At 34.6% G+C, this 15,773-nt stretch overlaps 1 long non-coding RNA gene across 1 annotated transcript in view; it reads left to right on the top strand.

The window, feature by feature from the left end:
* Positions 1-12,307, top strand: part of LOC130684288 (uncharacterized) — a 65,857-nt gene extending 53,550 nt beyond the window's left edge. The window contains exons 2-3 of the long non-coding RNA XR_008998501.1: positions 10,122-10,279; positions 11,704-12,307. This is a non-coding gene — a long non-coding RNA (uncharacterized LOC130684288). The remainder of the gene's footprint in view (positions 1-10,121; positions 10,280-11,703) is intronic.
* The last annotated feature ends 3,466 nt before the right edge of the window (positions 12,308-15,773 follow it).

Raw genomic sequence — 15,773 nt, 5'->3', positions numbered from 1 at the left:
GTTTGGTGGTGACTTTTGATCTTCAGTTTCCTCCTCTGCATCATGCCAGTACTTTCCTCTGTAGTCACATGGCATTCTCCTTGTGTTTCTGTCTTCACGTGGTGTTTTGTTCTTCTTGTTAAGCACACCAGTCATATCAGATTAGAGCCCTCATCTTCACTTGATTACATCTGCAAAGGCCCTATTTTCAAATAAGGTCACTTCATGAGCTATTGGGGTTAAGAACTCAAAATATCTTTTACGGGAACATAATTCAACTCATAAATATAGATACACAAAGAATCAAATTTAAAAAACACTAGAACTAATAAGCAAGTTTTAAAAGGTGACCATATATAATACCAGCACCAATTATTTATTTTCCTGTAGGCCAAAAATTAAAATAAAGAGACAGAAAAAGAGGAGAGAGGCTGTCTCGCATGCATAAAAACAACAAAACAATAAAAATCTTAAAATAAGCATAAAGATATCATCGCTGTATGGAGAAAAATTCACCAATGGGCATAAAAGTCTGAATAATCAGCAAACATTCAGTATTCCTAGACGGAAAGATACAATATAGCAAAAACATTCATTCAACATAAATTTAAACATTCGTTCATTACATGTTAATACATAAAGACAATTGTAGCAGAAATCAAAACAGCAAATTTTCTTTATGGAAAGCAGCAAGTTTATTTTCAAGATCATGAGGAAGACAAACTGCAAAATGAAACAAAGATCAAGAGTTTATTGAAAAATAAGAGCACTGAAAGGGCATACTTACCCTACCACATGACAGTAACAACATAGAATTAGTAGATGTGGTAATAGGTACCACTTACCTGTCAGGTGTTTTTCTCAAAGCTTTACATATATTACTTAAAATAGTTAGGAACTACTACTCTCTTGACAGTTGAGGCACTAGATGACTAGGTATATTGCCCAAGGTCATACCATCAATACCTGTGTGGTCTCATTCTAAAGCCCAAATCCTTGACCAATACCATATGCAGCCTGATAATGAAATATAAAGTCAAAATAATTAACACCATTTGGTATTGTCATAAGCATAGACACATAAGTAATGACATAGTAGAGAGTCCAGATACTGACCCATGTTAATGTGGAAGTTAAATGATTTTCCAAACATGTGGAAATACCTTTCTATTTAGCAAAATTTAAGTTAGATCTTATGTCATACTACTCAGTGCATAAACAAAATGCAAAACTCTAAGTAATTTAGAAGAAGCGAGAGAGTTTCTTCGGTAATTTACTTTTTTAATGTACTTTTTTTTTTTTTTTGCAGTTTTTGATTCACAGCAAATTTGAGCTGAAAGTAAAGAGTTCCCATAAAACCCCCTGTACCCACACAGGCATAGCTTTCCCTGCTGTCAACAACCCACACCTGAGTGGTGGTGCAATTGTTGCAATGGATAAACTCACACTGATACATCATCATCATCCAAAGTCCAGACTTTACATTATGTTTTGCTTTTGGTGGTGTATGTTCTGTGGGTTTTGAAAATTGATGACATGTATCCACCACTCTCAAAAGTGTTATATAGAATACTTTCATTGCCCTAGAATTACTCTGTGTTCTGCCTATGCAGCACTCCCTCCCCCTAGCCCCTGGCAACCATTGAGGGTTTACTGTTGACATAGTTTTGCCTTTTCCAATATGTCACGTAGTTGGAATCATATAGTATGTAGACTTGTCAGACTGGCTTCTTTTATTTAAAAATGTACTTTTAAGTTTCCTCCAAGTCTTTTAATGGCTTGGTAGCTCATTCCTTTTTAGCACTGAATAATATTCCATAGTCTGAATGGACCACAGTTTTCATATCCATTCACCAATGAAGGTCATCTGGGTTGCTCCCCAGTTTTGGCAATAATGAATAGAGTTGCTATAAACAACCATGCGCGGGTTTTTGTGTGGACATACATTTTCAACTTATTTCTGTATATACCAAAGGGCATGTTTGCTGAATCATATGATAAGGGTATATTTAGTTTTGTAAAAAGCTGCCAAACTGTCTTCCAAAGCAGCTGTACCATTCTGTATTCCCACCAGTAATGAAAGAGAGTTCCTGTTATAATTTTCCTTTATAATCTACCTTCTTCAAAGCAATTATCTTATATATTTGTTTACTTATTCTTAGACCATCTTCCCTTACTGGAATGTATTGTGTATTATCATTTTCCTAGAACATAAGACAATGACAAACTTAAGAATAAATGTCCTTAATAAATATACATTGAAAAAAAAATCATTTAATCTGACTACCCCAAGTTGAGACTGTGTAGTGCTCTAATGAAACCAAATAGAAAAATAAAAACAACCTAAAGGATACAAGTATACATAAAGGAAATCAAACGTAATTTTAAAATATTCAATAAATGTAATGTAGGAAGCTCAAATTCACTTAAATAAAAGATAAATCAAAAAAGCAAAAATATTTGTAGAACAGATAAGAGAATGAAAAATCTAAATACCACCTTTTCTAAAAATTTTACTGCTAACAGAAACTATCTCATAGAATTGGTTGGCCAATTGTGTTAGGTACAGTGTGAATCTTTTATAAGACATATGTCTTTATGAACTACATCTGTAATTTAAACAGGTTTTTTAAAAAGTTAAATGAATAGTTAATTATTCCAATCCTATACTCAAATATGCATACTTTGCCAGTTGGCCCAGTAAGTGTCTAAATTCTGGGGCTGACTGAAAAAAATATTAAGATGCTATTTTGCCATTGGAGATAGAGTGTTTGTGTATGTGTGCGTGAATTGGCAACTTCTTAATATTGAATTTTTTACATGTTTATATATTAGTATATCATTTTACATTAAAAGGCTTATTCCTGCATTGATAAATTATTTTATTAAAGAATATGTTCCCTTGTGAAGATCAGTATCAGACTTTAATTGCCTAAATCTTGTTTTCAAGAGTTATCTAATGTTATCTGACTAAAGGCTTAATTAACCATTAAAGCCACTCACTCCCCACCATTCTCTGTCTCTCGTTTGTGTGAAGAAATAGGAAATGAAAAAGGACTCAGAGGATTTCCCTATCGTTCTTCCAAACCAAGCTTCCTTAACTCACCATGTCAGTGTACATTTTGAAAGTTCCTGGAAAGCCCTATTTCATGCATTCCTTTCAATCTCACAGAGTGAAAAGATATTCCCTAATGATGCTAACACTATAGGTTTGTCAGTGGTATTTTTATTAACAAAGACAATAGTTTGGTCATAATTGTCACAAATGGATACTTCACATTTTTTAATTCAGCATTAAATTATGCAAATTAGAGGAAAATGAAAAAGGTCTAGCACAAGTCTAAAATTCAATTAGATATTTTTTTTTCTTCTTTCCAATGGCTCGAATAAAAGGAAATGATCTAGTGGATTAACAAAAATGCACATATTTAAATAATGAAATGACATTGTTCTGAATACATAGTATCTTTACTAAGATAACAGACAAGGTTATGTCTTCTCAGCTATCCAAACAATTCCTGAAATCTGCTTTCTGAGATTAGCAGTGCCCTCTCCCCTAATCTGAACAAAAATAATTGAAAAGGCATATGTACCAGCTTCCAGTTTATACAAGTTCATTTATTTGAAATCCCTTGAGCTCCTCCAATTAGAAAACAAGTTTTTGAGTTAATATCCTTCAATTGTTAAAAACTTGCGTCACTGCAAGAGCACAGTGAGACGTAAAGGTCCCGGCACACTGGCAGTTGATTGTGAGGGGATGTGATTGTTCCACATTTAGACTGGAAAGGGTTAGGAACTCTGCTTCCCAATGTGGTTAATGAATGAAAGGAAAATTGGACCCCTGAGCCAGAGTCAATGACCTAAGGGAGAGAAAAATGTTCACAGGTTAACAAGGGCTACTGTTCCTTGCCATAATTCCCAGAGGAGGCAAATGACAAAGGGCCCAATGAACTTCTGTCTTTGTATTATGTATTAATCCATTTTCTTCCTAGGAAAAACAGCATGTAGGTCTGGAAGACACTCATATTGAACATCTTAAACTCAATGTCTGTTCTCTGTTGCTATTGATTCACTCTTCCATTAATTTATTGTTTAAATAATTCATTTTGACTTATTTAGTTTAGATGGACTAAAAGATTAATTTATCATCCTATAGAATTTTAAATAATAAGGTTATAATACACATTGGTGTAACAGGCAAAGTTGAAATCAGAGCTGCTAACTATACAGTGATATAGTAATAGATCCTTTGTTACCTAATTGGTACAGTGGCTATGGAGATGTTTCTCCCTAAAATGGGAATTATTTCAATTATTTGTTTAAAAAGTATTCTATTGTTTTTTTCTGAACTGAAGGGAGTTTTCATAACCATGCCAAGCCACCACCCAGTCATGTTCACAGATACAAAACATCTGATTGGCTGTGGATGAGTCATTCCTGGTGAGGAATCTTATCTTAACACCTGCTTTATCTTCAACATCCTTTTCAACTTCTTCTAGAAAAACAATAACCGAAAAGGAAAAAAAAAAAATTTGGTACCAGTCCAGTTTTAGAACACCTGCCTTAGAGATAAAGACTTCAATTTTTTAGGCATTTGTAATGTCTTTACTTTTGGCCTGAAATTTGTTCTGCCTGTTGTGAGCATCCACTGACTTTCTCAAGCATGTGCTTTGCCTGGGATGTACTTTGGTCTAGTAAATTACAAAATGACAAGATCATCTTTGTTACCATGGAAAAATCTATGTATCAGAAAAATCTCTGAGGCCCTGGCTTCACAGTAAATGCATTTTATGAGTTAAAGAAAACATTACAACACCAGCTCTAATGAGTCAGTCAAGAATCCTTTATGACAATTCTAGTCTGATATTGATAATCTTTAACTGAAGTTAAAGAGGATATCCCAGGTTTATGTGTCCACTGTGAACCAAAATAGAACCTTTAAACAAAATTACAGACAGGAACTACACAGCTGGAAACCAGAAGCACCAGTTTTACTTGGGCTATTAAGAAAATTCACAGTTAACTAAATAAAAAATATTTATTCTACCTCATTTATTTTTCCCTTGGTATCTAGATGTGGCCCATATTGGGGCCTGTGAAGAGGTTATTGTAAGGGCATAATTTTGTTTCAAAACCCTTAGTTAATTTGCTACATAAACACCACAAATTACTGAGCTATTATATAATTTATGCTATTATATTGATTATATTGATTTTTTAATGTACTTTTCTCCTCATGTGTAAATGTTCTGACATTGGATGGCCCTTGTTTGAGACTCACTTAGTCAAACCATAGAAACATTCTGAAGGAAACAGTAGGGAGAGTGTCACAGCAAAAGAACCAGCTTCAGAGAGCTTGCCTTGCAAAACCAAACTAACCAAGGGATGGCAAATGGCATAATACTAAACACAAAGTTGTTTTTCTTTTTTTTTTAATAAATAAAAATCTAGCTTCACAAGGTCCCTTTTATGTTTTGCTCTCTGGGAGTCAGCTGGCACTACCTTGATGAAAAGCAATCACAGAGAAAGGCAAACAAGTCAGTAAGAGTAAGATATATGTGCACAGAAAGAAGGCCATGTGTGGACATATTGAGAAGGTAGCTGTCTGCAAGCCAGGAAAAAAGATTTTACTAGAAACCAACCAGCACCTTGATCTTATATTTTTTGACTCCAGAACTATGAGAAAATAAATTTCTGTTGTTTAAGCACCCAATCTGTGATGGTCTTTTATGGCAACTTGAACAGACTAATATAAAAGTCAAAGTGTGAAAAAGGTATGTCCACACAAATTTGCACATGAATGCCATAAAGCATTATTCATAATAGGCAACACATAAAAACAACCCAAATGTCTATTAACTGATAGGATAAACAAAATATGCTATATTCTCACAAAAGAATATTGTTTGGCAATTTAAAAAAATGAAGAACTGATACATGCTGTGCCATTAACCTTGACATTAAGCTAAATAAAAAAATCTAGTCACACACACATACAAAATTTTATATGGTTCCATTCATATAAAATGTCCAGACAAGATAAATCTTTAAGGAAAGTAGATTAGTGGTTGCCTATGTGTGGCAGTTGGGTAAGAGAAATGGCTGTATAATGGGTATGGAGTTTCTTTTTGGACTGATGAAAATGTTCTAAACTAAGATTGTGTTTATGGTTGCACAAGTCTGTGAATATACTGAATGTTATATTCTTTCTTTGTCTCTTCTACTCTTCCTTCTTTTACCTTCTCTTCCCTTTACTTCTCTTAGTGAAAAATTTAGTCCAGAAAGCATCGTGTGAACCAGAGCAAGATAAGTGCCTATGTCAGCATTGTAGTGGGATACATGAGGCTCATAGGGTGGTGTCAGAGTTCAATTGGGGTAAAGAATGTGCCCACATAGCAGAGATGGCTTGGAGAAATTGCCCAAGTTTTACTGGGTTAAGAAGGATGTCTACATGATAGGCAGCCTAGCATGAGGTGTCAAAGCCTGAGCAAAGTAAGAGGCATCCCTGTAGAAGGGTGTCAGACCTGAGTGGGATGAAGAAGGAATGCACACAGGGCAAGTTCTGATGTGGGGAATCAGAGAAAGAATGAAGTGAGGAGTGTGTTCCTGAGGAGGGAGAGAGCATGGTGTGAGACGTCAGAGGCCAAGGTGGGAAAGGAGGGTATCCAAACAAGTTAAGATGGTCTACTATGGGCAATTAGAATCCAAGCAAGGTGAAGAGGGCATTCATGTAAAAGGATGTACAAAAAAAAAAAATCCCAGCATGAGTTCCAATGAGCTAAATAGGGTTTATATGCAAGAAGGTGGGTGGCCCTAATAGGCAGTCAGAGCCTGAGCAGGGTGAAGAGGTGGTCCAAATGGAGGGGCTATGTAGTGTGAGGTGTTGAAGCCCAAGAAAGTTGAGGAGAGAATCCATGTGTTGGAGGGTGGCTGAGGCATTGAGAATCAAAACTCAAGTCATGAGAGGTATCTACAAAGTTGATGTGGTGGCAGCAGGGATGAAGAGTATTTATGTACAAGGAAAATTATACAATAAATAAATATATTAAAGATAATGAAAGCCACAATTCTAATTGTATGAGAAAGGATTTACAGATATAAAAAGGGAGAAATCTAGAATAAACTCTGTTCCCTTACCTAAGAACTGGAGATTTTGGCAAGAACTCATGGTTTTATCTATATATAGTATGGCTATAACACAAGCTATATAAAGCAAACATGGAGATTATACTGGTTCTCAATTTTTAATGTGCTTAAGAAATGCTTTGCATGATATTTTAAAATGAGATTCTCAAGCACCATTCCAGGAATTTCAAAAAATAGATCAATATCAAATAGGTTTATCTTAGGAATGCAAGGTTGGTTTAACATTTGAAAATCAATATAATTCACTGTATCAATAGAGGTAAAGAAAAAGACTGTGTGATTATCTTAGTAAACACAAAAACTAAAACTGATAAAATTCAATGATAACATCAGCAAACAAGGAGAATAAAGCAATTTCACTGAACTGATTAATGATACTTAAAATTACCCTACATTAGTCTGGCCAAAACTTCCTTAGAGTTGAACTGCAGCTTGACACTGCCTTGGCAATCATCCTTCCTACCCCTTTCCTTCACACCATCACATCCTCATTGTGCTCTGAAAGCTATTCCATCTTCTCCTTCACATTCACTTCCATCAATAAATCTTTCACACATGTAAACCCATTTTAATGTTTGATTTTCAGAGGAACTGAGTTATGAACATTTGCTTCCACAAAACACTTGTGTACATATAAATGTTAATGACAGCTGTATTCTTACTGGCGTCATATTGAAACAACCCTGATGCCTATTGATAGGAGAGTTGATAAACTATGTTATGTATGGCAGGGGTATAATATCTCTTATGTTTCCTTATCTGTAAAATGGAGAGGATGATAAGAATAGTTCATATATCAAAGGCTTTAGGAAAGATTAAATGAGTTCATGAATGTGAGGTATTTAGAATAATTCTTGGATTTGGTCATTATAATATACAATCATATAAATTACCAGTTATCACTGTGATCATGATGGAGTATAATTTCATATAGTCTTTTTCTTATGAATAGTAAATGAACTTGTATTAATTCCCCCTAAAAGACGTGTTCATAATTTTTCTTCTTGCTTGAAACTTAGAGGATTTCATCTTTTGATCATATCAGATTTGAATTCATCATTCTTCTGTTATTGATATGTTATTTGTGGTCAGAGGGCATATTTGTGTGATTTCAATCTTTTTAAATTTATGGAGACTTTTTTAAGGGCCAAACATACTATCTTGGAGAATGTTTAATGTGAGCTAGAGAGCAATATGTATTTTGCTGTTGTAGGGCTGTGATCAATAGGTATTTCTTAAGGCTAGTTGGTTCATAGTGTTGTTCATCTTTTATTTTTATTCTGCTAAGTTATTCTACCCATTAATGAAAGTGGAGTATCAAAGTCTCCAAGTATCATTGTTGAATTGTCTCTCTCTCCCTTCAATTCTGTTAGTTTTTGTTTCATTTATTTGGTGGCTTTTTTCTTATGTGGATATATGTTCATAACTGTTTGATGAATTGACTCTTTTGTTAATATAAACTGTTCTTCTTTGTCTTTAGTAACAATTTTTGTCTTAAAGTATACTTTGTCTAATTGCAGTATAACCATTCAAGCTCTCTTGTGGTTACTGTTTGAATGGTATATACTTTTCCATCATTTTACTTTCATCCGATTGTCTTTGAATTTAATGTATCTTGTAGACAGCATATACTTGGATCTTTTAAAAATCTTTTCTACCCATCTGTGTTTTTTGATGGGTGAGTTTAGCCTATTTACTTTTAATGTAGTTACCAATAAAGTAGGATTTGCATCAGCCATTTTGCTGTTTGTTTTCTATCTGTCTTATGTGATTGTTTATTTCATTGTTGTTGTTCCTCTATTTCTTCATAAGTGCTTTATTCTGTATTAAACAGATATTTTCTGATACACTCTTTTAAATTTTTTGTTGTTTCTTTTACTATTTTTTTTAACTTTTTCTCTGAGTGATTTCATTAGGGATTACAATTAATATCTTAATTTAAACAATCTAGTTCAGCTAAATATCTACTTAATTTTAATATTACACAAAGATTTGCTCCAGTATAGCTCCATTCTCTCCCCCTCTTTATGCTCTCATCCTACAGATTACATCATTATACACTATAATCTCATCGATGTAATTTTATAATTATTTATTTATATGTACCTTTTATATTACATAGAAGGGAAGACAAAGATATGTACACTGTAAGTTTTATTAACTTATGTAGTTACATTTACCAGTTCTTTTTTTCTTGTTGAAGCAGCCTGAAGGACTCCCTTTAATATTTCTTGTAAGGCAGATCTGCTAATAATAAAGTCTTTTAGTTTTAGTACCTGACAGTGAATTATTTTCTCCCTTGTTTATGAGGATGTTATTGTAAAATATAGAATTCTTGGTTAAATCCCTTTTTGCACTTTGAAAATGTCATCCTATTGCTTTCTAGTCTCCATAGTTCCTGATGGAAGTCAGCCATTTATCTTACTGAGGTTTTCAAAGGTTGGTGCTAAAGCAAGTGTATGGTTTCTTCTCAGCCCACAGATTCAGGCTAGTTTTGCACATACTCACTAGTCTCTGACAAAACTCACTTATATCATCATTGGGAGCAAGTACAGGGGGTTGGCCACAGGGTGTATAGGTGAGGTACCCTGGGGGTGCCCATCAGCGAGCTTGACCAGTCTACAGGCAAGGTGTCCCAAGGAGTTAATGGGAATCTTCCTGATGGAGTCCACAATGTGCTTATTAGAATCCACATCCTTTTAATGCCATTCAAATATACTCTCCTAGCATCTTCATATCCCCAACTAGTGTAGCTCACAACTGAGTACTCTAGATGGAGAGAGAGAAATGGGTCCTCATGGCAGTATCTCATTTAGCTGGTTAAGCTGGAAGATCACTTATATGCTCTCACTTTCCCACTAGGAGAAATATTGAGCCAAGAATGTTTCTCTTGGCACTGAGCTGTGCCACCTTGGGTGAAAGGTAATGTGAGTAAAATAAAATTGTTTTTCTCACCCTCTCCTCTGCATTCAAACCTGTATTATTTTTTGTTCTAGCTATGTGCTGTAAATTTTCTGCTGTACTCTTTAACTTCCAAAGATCACTTGTCCATGAGTGATTGTCTGAGACTGTGTTCTCCAGGAGAGAACATGAAGAAAGGGTCCTGAGAGTAGCTGGAGCCAGTTCATAGGCCACTTCGGGGTCTGTAACCAAGGTTTGTATGCCTATTACCTGATGCATAAGTGGTTGGCATATGGTGCTGGATCCCAGAACTCCCAAAAAGGTACTTTTGTCTTGGATGGATGCTAAATTTTTGTTGTTGATGGGGGCAGGGGATACAAAAGGAATGTCTTAATTAGTCATCTTGCTGACATCAGTGCCATATTATCCATTTTTCTTGAATAAATGCTCCTAGCACTGTTGTAGCCTTGGTTAATTGCCAGAATTCTGAAAAAGTTGATTTTGATATTTCTGTTCTCATTGCTTTTAGGGAAGCAAGGATTTTCAGAGGTTCTTACCTTGCTAATCCAGAAGTGCTTTTCTAGCCTATCTTTTTAATATATAGTCATCTGTCATCTAGACTTAAATGTTTTAAATGTTTTTGCCTAAGATCTATAGCAATAAGAGGAATAAACTTCTAGAAATGTAAACCTGATATAGGTACCTCTTATTATTTAAACTCTCCAATCTCTCAGGTTAAATATTTGTAAAAAAAAAAAACCCAAGAGTTCATGACATGTAGTCCCAAATTCACTAATTTCCTTCAGACATTCTAAGACTCAGAACTGTTTGCCAAGCATGCTGCACACACTCACAGCTTCTGGTTTTAAATACTCTGTTGCCTTTGCTCATCCAGCTTGCCCAGTGAATTCCTTCTAGTCACTCTTCCAGTCAAATCTCAGGTCAAAACTCAATCACTCCTTTTCTGAAGCCTTTCTTTATCCCAGAGGTAATGCCTTTTCATATCTCCATTGCACCATGTGCATTCCCCTACTGAATCAGTTTTTACATATTATGTAATTGCTGTTCTCCACCTCTATCCCTACCACTTTGAGGGGGAAATTTTTTAAACCCTATGCTTAGAAAAATGTCTGCCGCATAATATGAGTTACTTGAATATTTGCTGAATCATTGGATGAGTGAGTTAAGAGTTATAGACAAGGAAGTTTGGAGAAGGAAGACAATAATTAGGAAGAAATTGGTACCTTTTTTAACGAAAGAATATATTTGGATACATTTATTTTTCTCCCTTCTCAAACAAGTGGCAAATGCCTTTGTTCCTTTTTCCTCCCTGGTACAGAAAAATGCCTTTAATTTTAGGATTGCTTCTCAGTGCACTGAGAGTTAATGGTTCATAGCTCAAAGCAAAAGACTTGGCGTGGGCAAGGATGGGAGGAGAATTATGAAGCCAAAATATTTCTCTTCATATTTTCCTCCAGCTCTGAGAAAGGAGAAAACATAAAATTGAATATTATATTAAGCATTACACAAGCATAATAGTCTCACTATATAATTAAAGGATAATGGTGGTATTGTGATGATGTCAGGTATGATAAAATAAACTAAATAAATTATAAGAAGTAATCCTATTTGTAGGAAATTATACTGGTTGACATGTCATATCTTTTCCATTTGTAGTTTCCCAAACTTTCTGATTTGTTTCCAACAAAAATCGGTGTTGGTAAGATGAATAAAAACCTAAGCATGGGAAGAAGTTGATGGATAGCTTTATGTGGTGCGCATGGAAAAATCCTCTTCAGGAAAGTATCCAAATTACTAACTGGAAAAGGGTGGAAAGAATAACTCATGTCAGTAAAAAAAAATTTATGAAAAACCAAAAGGTCAGAATTTTGGATATTTGTAAGTTAAGGTGTACTTTGACTTGTTCTGGAGAGATTCAAAAACTACAATTGAACTGAATTACTTCCAGTGAAATTACTTGGCTCAAATAATTTCCTATTTCATTACCTTTCTTGCCATGAGGACAAGTGAGATAGACCAGTGCAACTAGTAAGCCAAATTACACAATATTTTTGGGGAGGCCTTGAAACATGACAGTGTAAACTAGATTGCATCCACATTTCTCTTTGTGTACTATTACTGTAATCAATAATTAATGATTCAAAGTAACCAAAACTTTTCTCAAATATTTTGCCCTCTTTCATCTATATTTAGGAAGGCAATATAATTTCTTGTACAAAAGGAGAAATTTATGTGTGACAGTACCAATTTTAGATTTGTTTTCAATCCAGAATTTTAAAAAATACAGAATAAAAGCTGTTTTTTTATCACTTCATTTAAAATATTACTAAATGATTAAAAATAACCTAATGCTAATATACGTATCTACAAACATATATAAAATCTTTTTTTCAGTTTATTTACTTCAGATATATATATACTTTACATTTACAAGTATAATACATATTGTTAAACATAAATGCTCAATAAGGAGATAATTATTAGTAACTCTTAAAAATATACTTTTATCCTTTTTTTGTATGGATTATCACACAAAAATGATGTTATACAAACCCTTTGTAAGCTTTATTAACTTAAAATATTAATAACATTTTCAAAGTCACTAAATATTCTTTTATAGTATCATTCTTTTTGTCCTAATACTTAAGCAAAATATTCTACCTTGTCTGCAGAGGCAAAAATTACTAACATTTCCTAATCTACATGAAAAGTATTATTAGCCCCCCTTTAGAGTGAGGGAAGTGAGGCATAGCTTAATTTACTTATCCGTGTTCACATAACCAGCAAGAGGTTAAGCTGAAGGTGGAATGCAAGGGTGTTCGACTTTATGTCCTGCCTACCTCTTTTCTTCTATTTTCTACACACATTTTTAGGTGTCCACTATGTGCCCTAATGTGCTGTACACCAGGGATTAGCCATGAGAAGACCCCCAAAGAGGAAACGAGTATCCCTGCCCCCTTGGTACTTAATGTCAGTAGTCTTCAAATTAGTCATCAAATAATGCGTCCTGGTTGACTGAAAATAGAATTGTTATTTCTAGTAGCTCTATAAAGGACACAAATACAAGAACCATCGAAAAAAGAAAGAGCTCTCCTAGGGTGGACTCTTGGCCTAGGGACAGGGCAGGGGGTGGGGGATGTCAACCAAATTAAAGATCAGAAGTCCCATAGAAAAAGGTCAGAGATTAAAAAAAAAAATGATAATAGGAGACAAATAGTGATTGAAATAACAGTCAGTATAGGACATTTTGGTCAGAAGACGGGAAATGAGCTCAAAAGTGGGTTTAGAAAGTAAGTTTCTCTTGGGAAGATCAATGTTTGGAACAGGTAAGAGTTTAAATCTTTAGGTTACAATAATTAAATTCAAAAGGTAGAACTCCAGTGGTTTTAGTTTTAGAAAGAGGAGCAAATGAGGAAAAGATGTATTACTGCCCTAAATGATGGCTGCAATAGTGGCTAAGCTTACAAAAACAAAATTAATACTTAGGGGCATATATCTATGGAAGTGTTCTTAGAATGTAAGGAAAGAAAAGCCCTAGGTGATAGCAAGACTGAATTAACTTTTCTGGTTTAGATCTCCTTTTATCATCATTGACCAACCTCAGGATTGGCTCTATACCTAGGGAATGTCAGAGCATGCAGGTGTCCCCTAAGTGGTCATAGTAATATGGAGGAAGGATGTTGTATCCAAAAATTAGACAGATTATTATAATAATCTGAGACAACAGAAAAAAAAAAGAAAAATAAGATTTGGAGAAACACCCATGGGGCTTTTCTTCCTTTCTTAAATTTCTGAATGACTAATTTATCCCTGGATACCACAAGCATCAATTACTCATTCCAAAACTGCTTAGAACATTTTTTTGAGTTTTTTAAAAACATTTTCCAATCATTTGCCCCAGTTTATATAAGCAGAGTTTAGATATAGCCCCTCTGAGCCTTCTTATTATATACAGGATGCTATAGTTCAGAACTGGGTAAATTTTTATTCACTTTATTTTTAGGCCTCCCAGGATCTTGTTCTGTAATATTGAAGAAAAGCAACTTGATTCCACTGAGGCTACATATAAATTATGGCAAATTATGGCATTCTCATCAACGTTGACTTGGGCTTCCCTGGAGAAGAAACAAAAAGAGATAATCCACAGAAGAGTCAGCGATAATGGATAACAAACTTCTAGTTCGAACCAAGGAGAACATGGCCTGTATTATAGCAAAGCAGTTTCAGTATAGCAGTCACACATTATAGTAGATTGCGGTGGTTAAGCACAGAGAGTCCAAAGGTAGGATAACTGGGTTTCAATCTCTGCTCTGCTACTTACTAGCTATGTGACATAGTCAAGTCACTTAACCTGTCTGCATCTCTGCATGTTTATTAGTAAAATGAATTTATAACAACAGGACCTATTTCAATAACAATTACAGGAGCTAGTGTATGTAAATTACTGCAGAGCATTGCAATTATTATTATTATTAATTATTATTATTATTATTAATTGTTATGTGTGGTTGGTGAGGCACTGCACAGATGTGGGCAATAAGTAGTCCTAGCATGGCCAAACGAGGAGGGGGTCCATGTTCTACTCATTAACTAGAACCTGACAGAAACTATGTTGAGACTGATAAAACTCACTGACTACTCCTTACTAAAAGTTCAGTTACAGATGGAGTGGGTAAGAGCCATGTAACTGACATTATTATTATCACACTAGTGGTTTGATATGCCTTTGATAACATAAATATTCTGACACACCCTATTTCACCACCATTATGCAAAATGTAGAATACAATCAAAAGATACCAAGTTTCCTCTGGAATTAGGTTTTTGCTCTTCTTTTCTAGATGTTGTAGAAAATGTTTAGCAGTTTTATTGTACTTTCACTCATACTGTTTGAATTTAGAGTTAAACTGAACCCCTGTGTTACCCCAATATTTTGCAAGATTTTGAATTGATAGGCAAGATGAATTTTACTTCACTGCTTCTCTTACTTAATAAACTACCTATTTTAGTTCTGTTGTTTCTAGTTAAAAAATGATCTCATGCTTGCTGACACATATTCAGTGGTAATTCAAGAAATGTTGATATTTTGTCTTTTGTGCATCAAGTCAGTCTTCTCACTCTCTCACACTTCCATCTTCTAATTTCTTTGAAGCCACTGTCCATTTGACATGAAAAATGTACGTACAGTCTTGTGGCTAATTATTTCAAGGGGAAATGAAAAAAATTCTCAAATACGGCATGATTAACTCCATCTGCTTCAGATAAGTAATCGCACACTTCAGAATTTCTTTGCAGTGACAACTTTTCAGCAATTCACTTTTGTTAAACATTGCATTCCATTCCTCCAATGCTGGACTGATTTTCCCATGTATCTTCAGAGAATTAAGCCTATTCCATAACACATTTTAAAGATCATAAACCTTTTCCTATGAAATTTTATGCAACTGAATTGTCTTTGTTTGTTTTTGCCAAATTATCGCCTCTCATGTTATTACTCAGGTCTGTAGCTCCTGGATCTCTAACTTCCCATCACAGAAGTGAATGATCCATGGTGGCTGACTGTCCCATTGAAGATTTGAGGTGAAAAGCTATAGTTGGGGCTTGAGACCAAGCTGAGGAGTGCTACCTATATAACTGACGTGTAATTATTATCACTGCTACTATGTCCAGAATGTTGTTAGTGTACCCATCAGACAGGGTTATTGGCAATAAAGCTCTTACAAGTT

Source organism: Manis pentadactyla, chromosome 7 (assembly GCF_030020395.1).
Source record: "Manis pentadactyla isolate mManPen7 chromosome 7, mManPen7.hap1, whole genome shotgun sequence".
Taxonomy (NCBI): Eukaryota; Metazoa; Chordata; class Mammalia; order Pholidota; family Manidae; genus Manis; species Manis pentadactyla.
The sequence above is the reverse complement of the archived record's forward strand: the minus strand, read 5'-3'. Positions and strand labels throughout refer to the sequence as shown.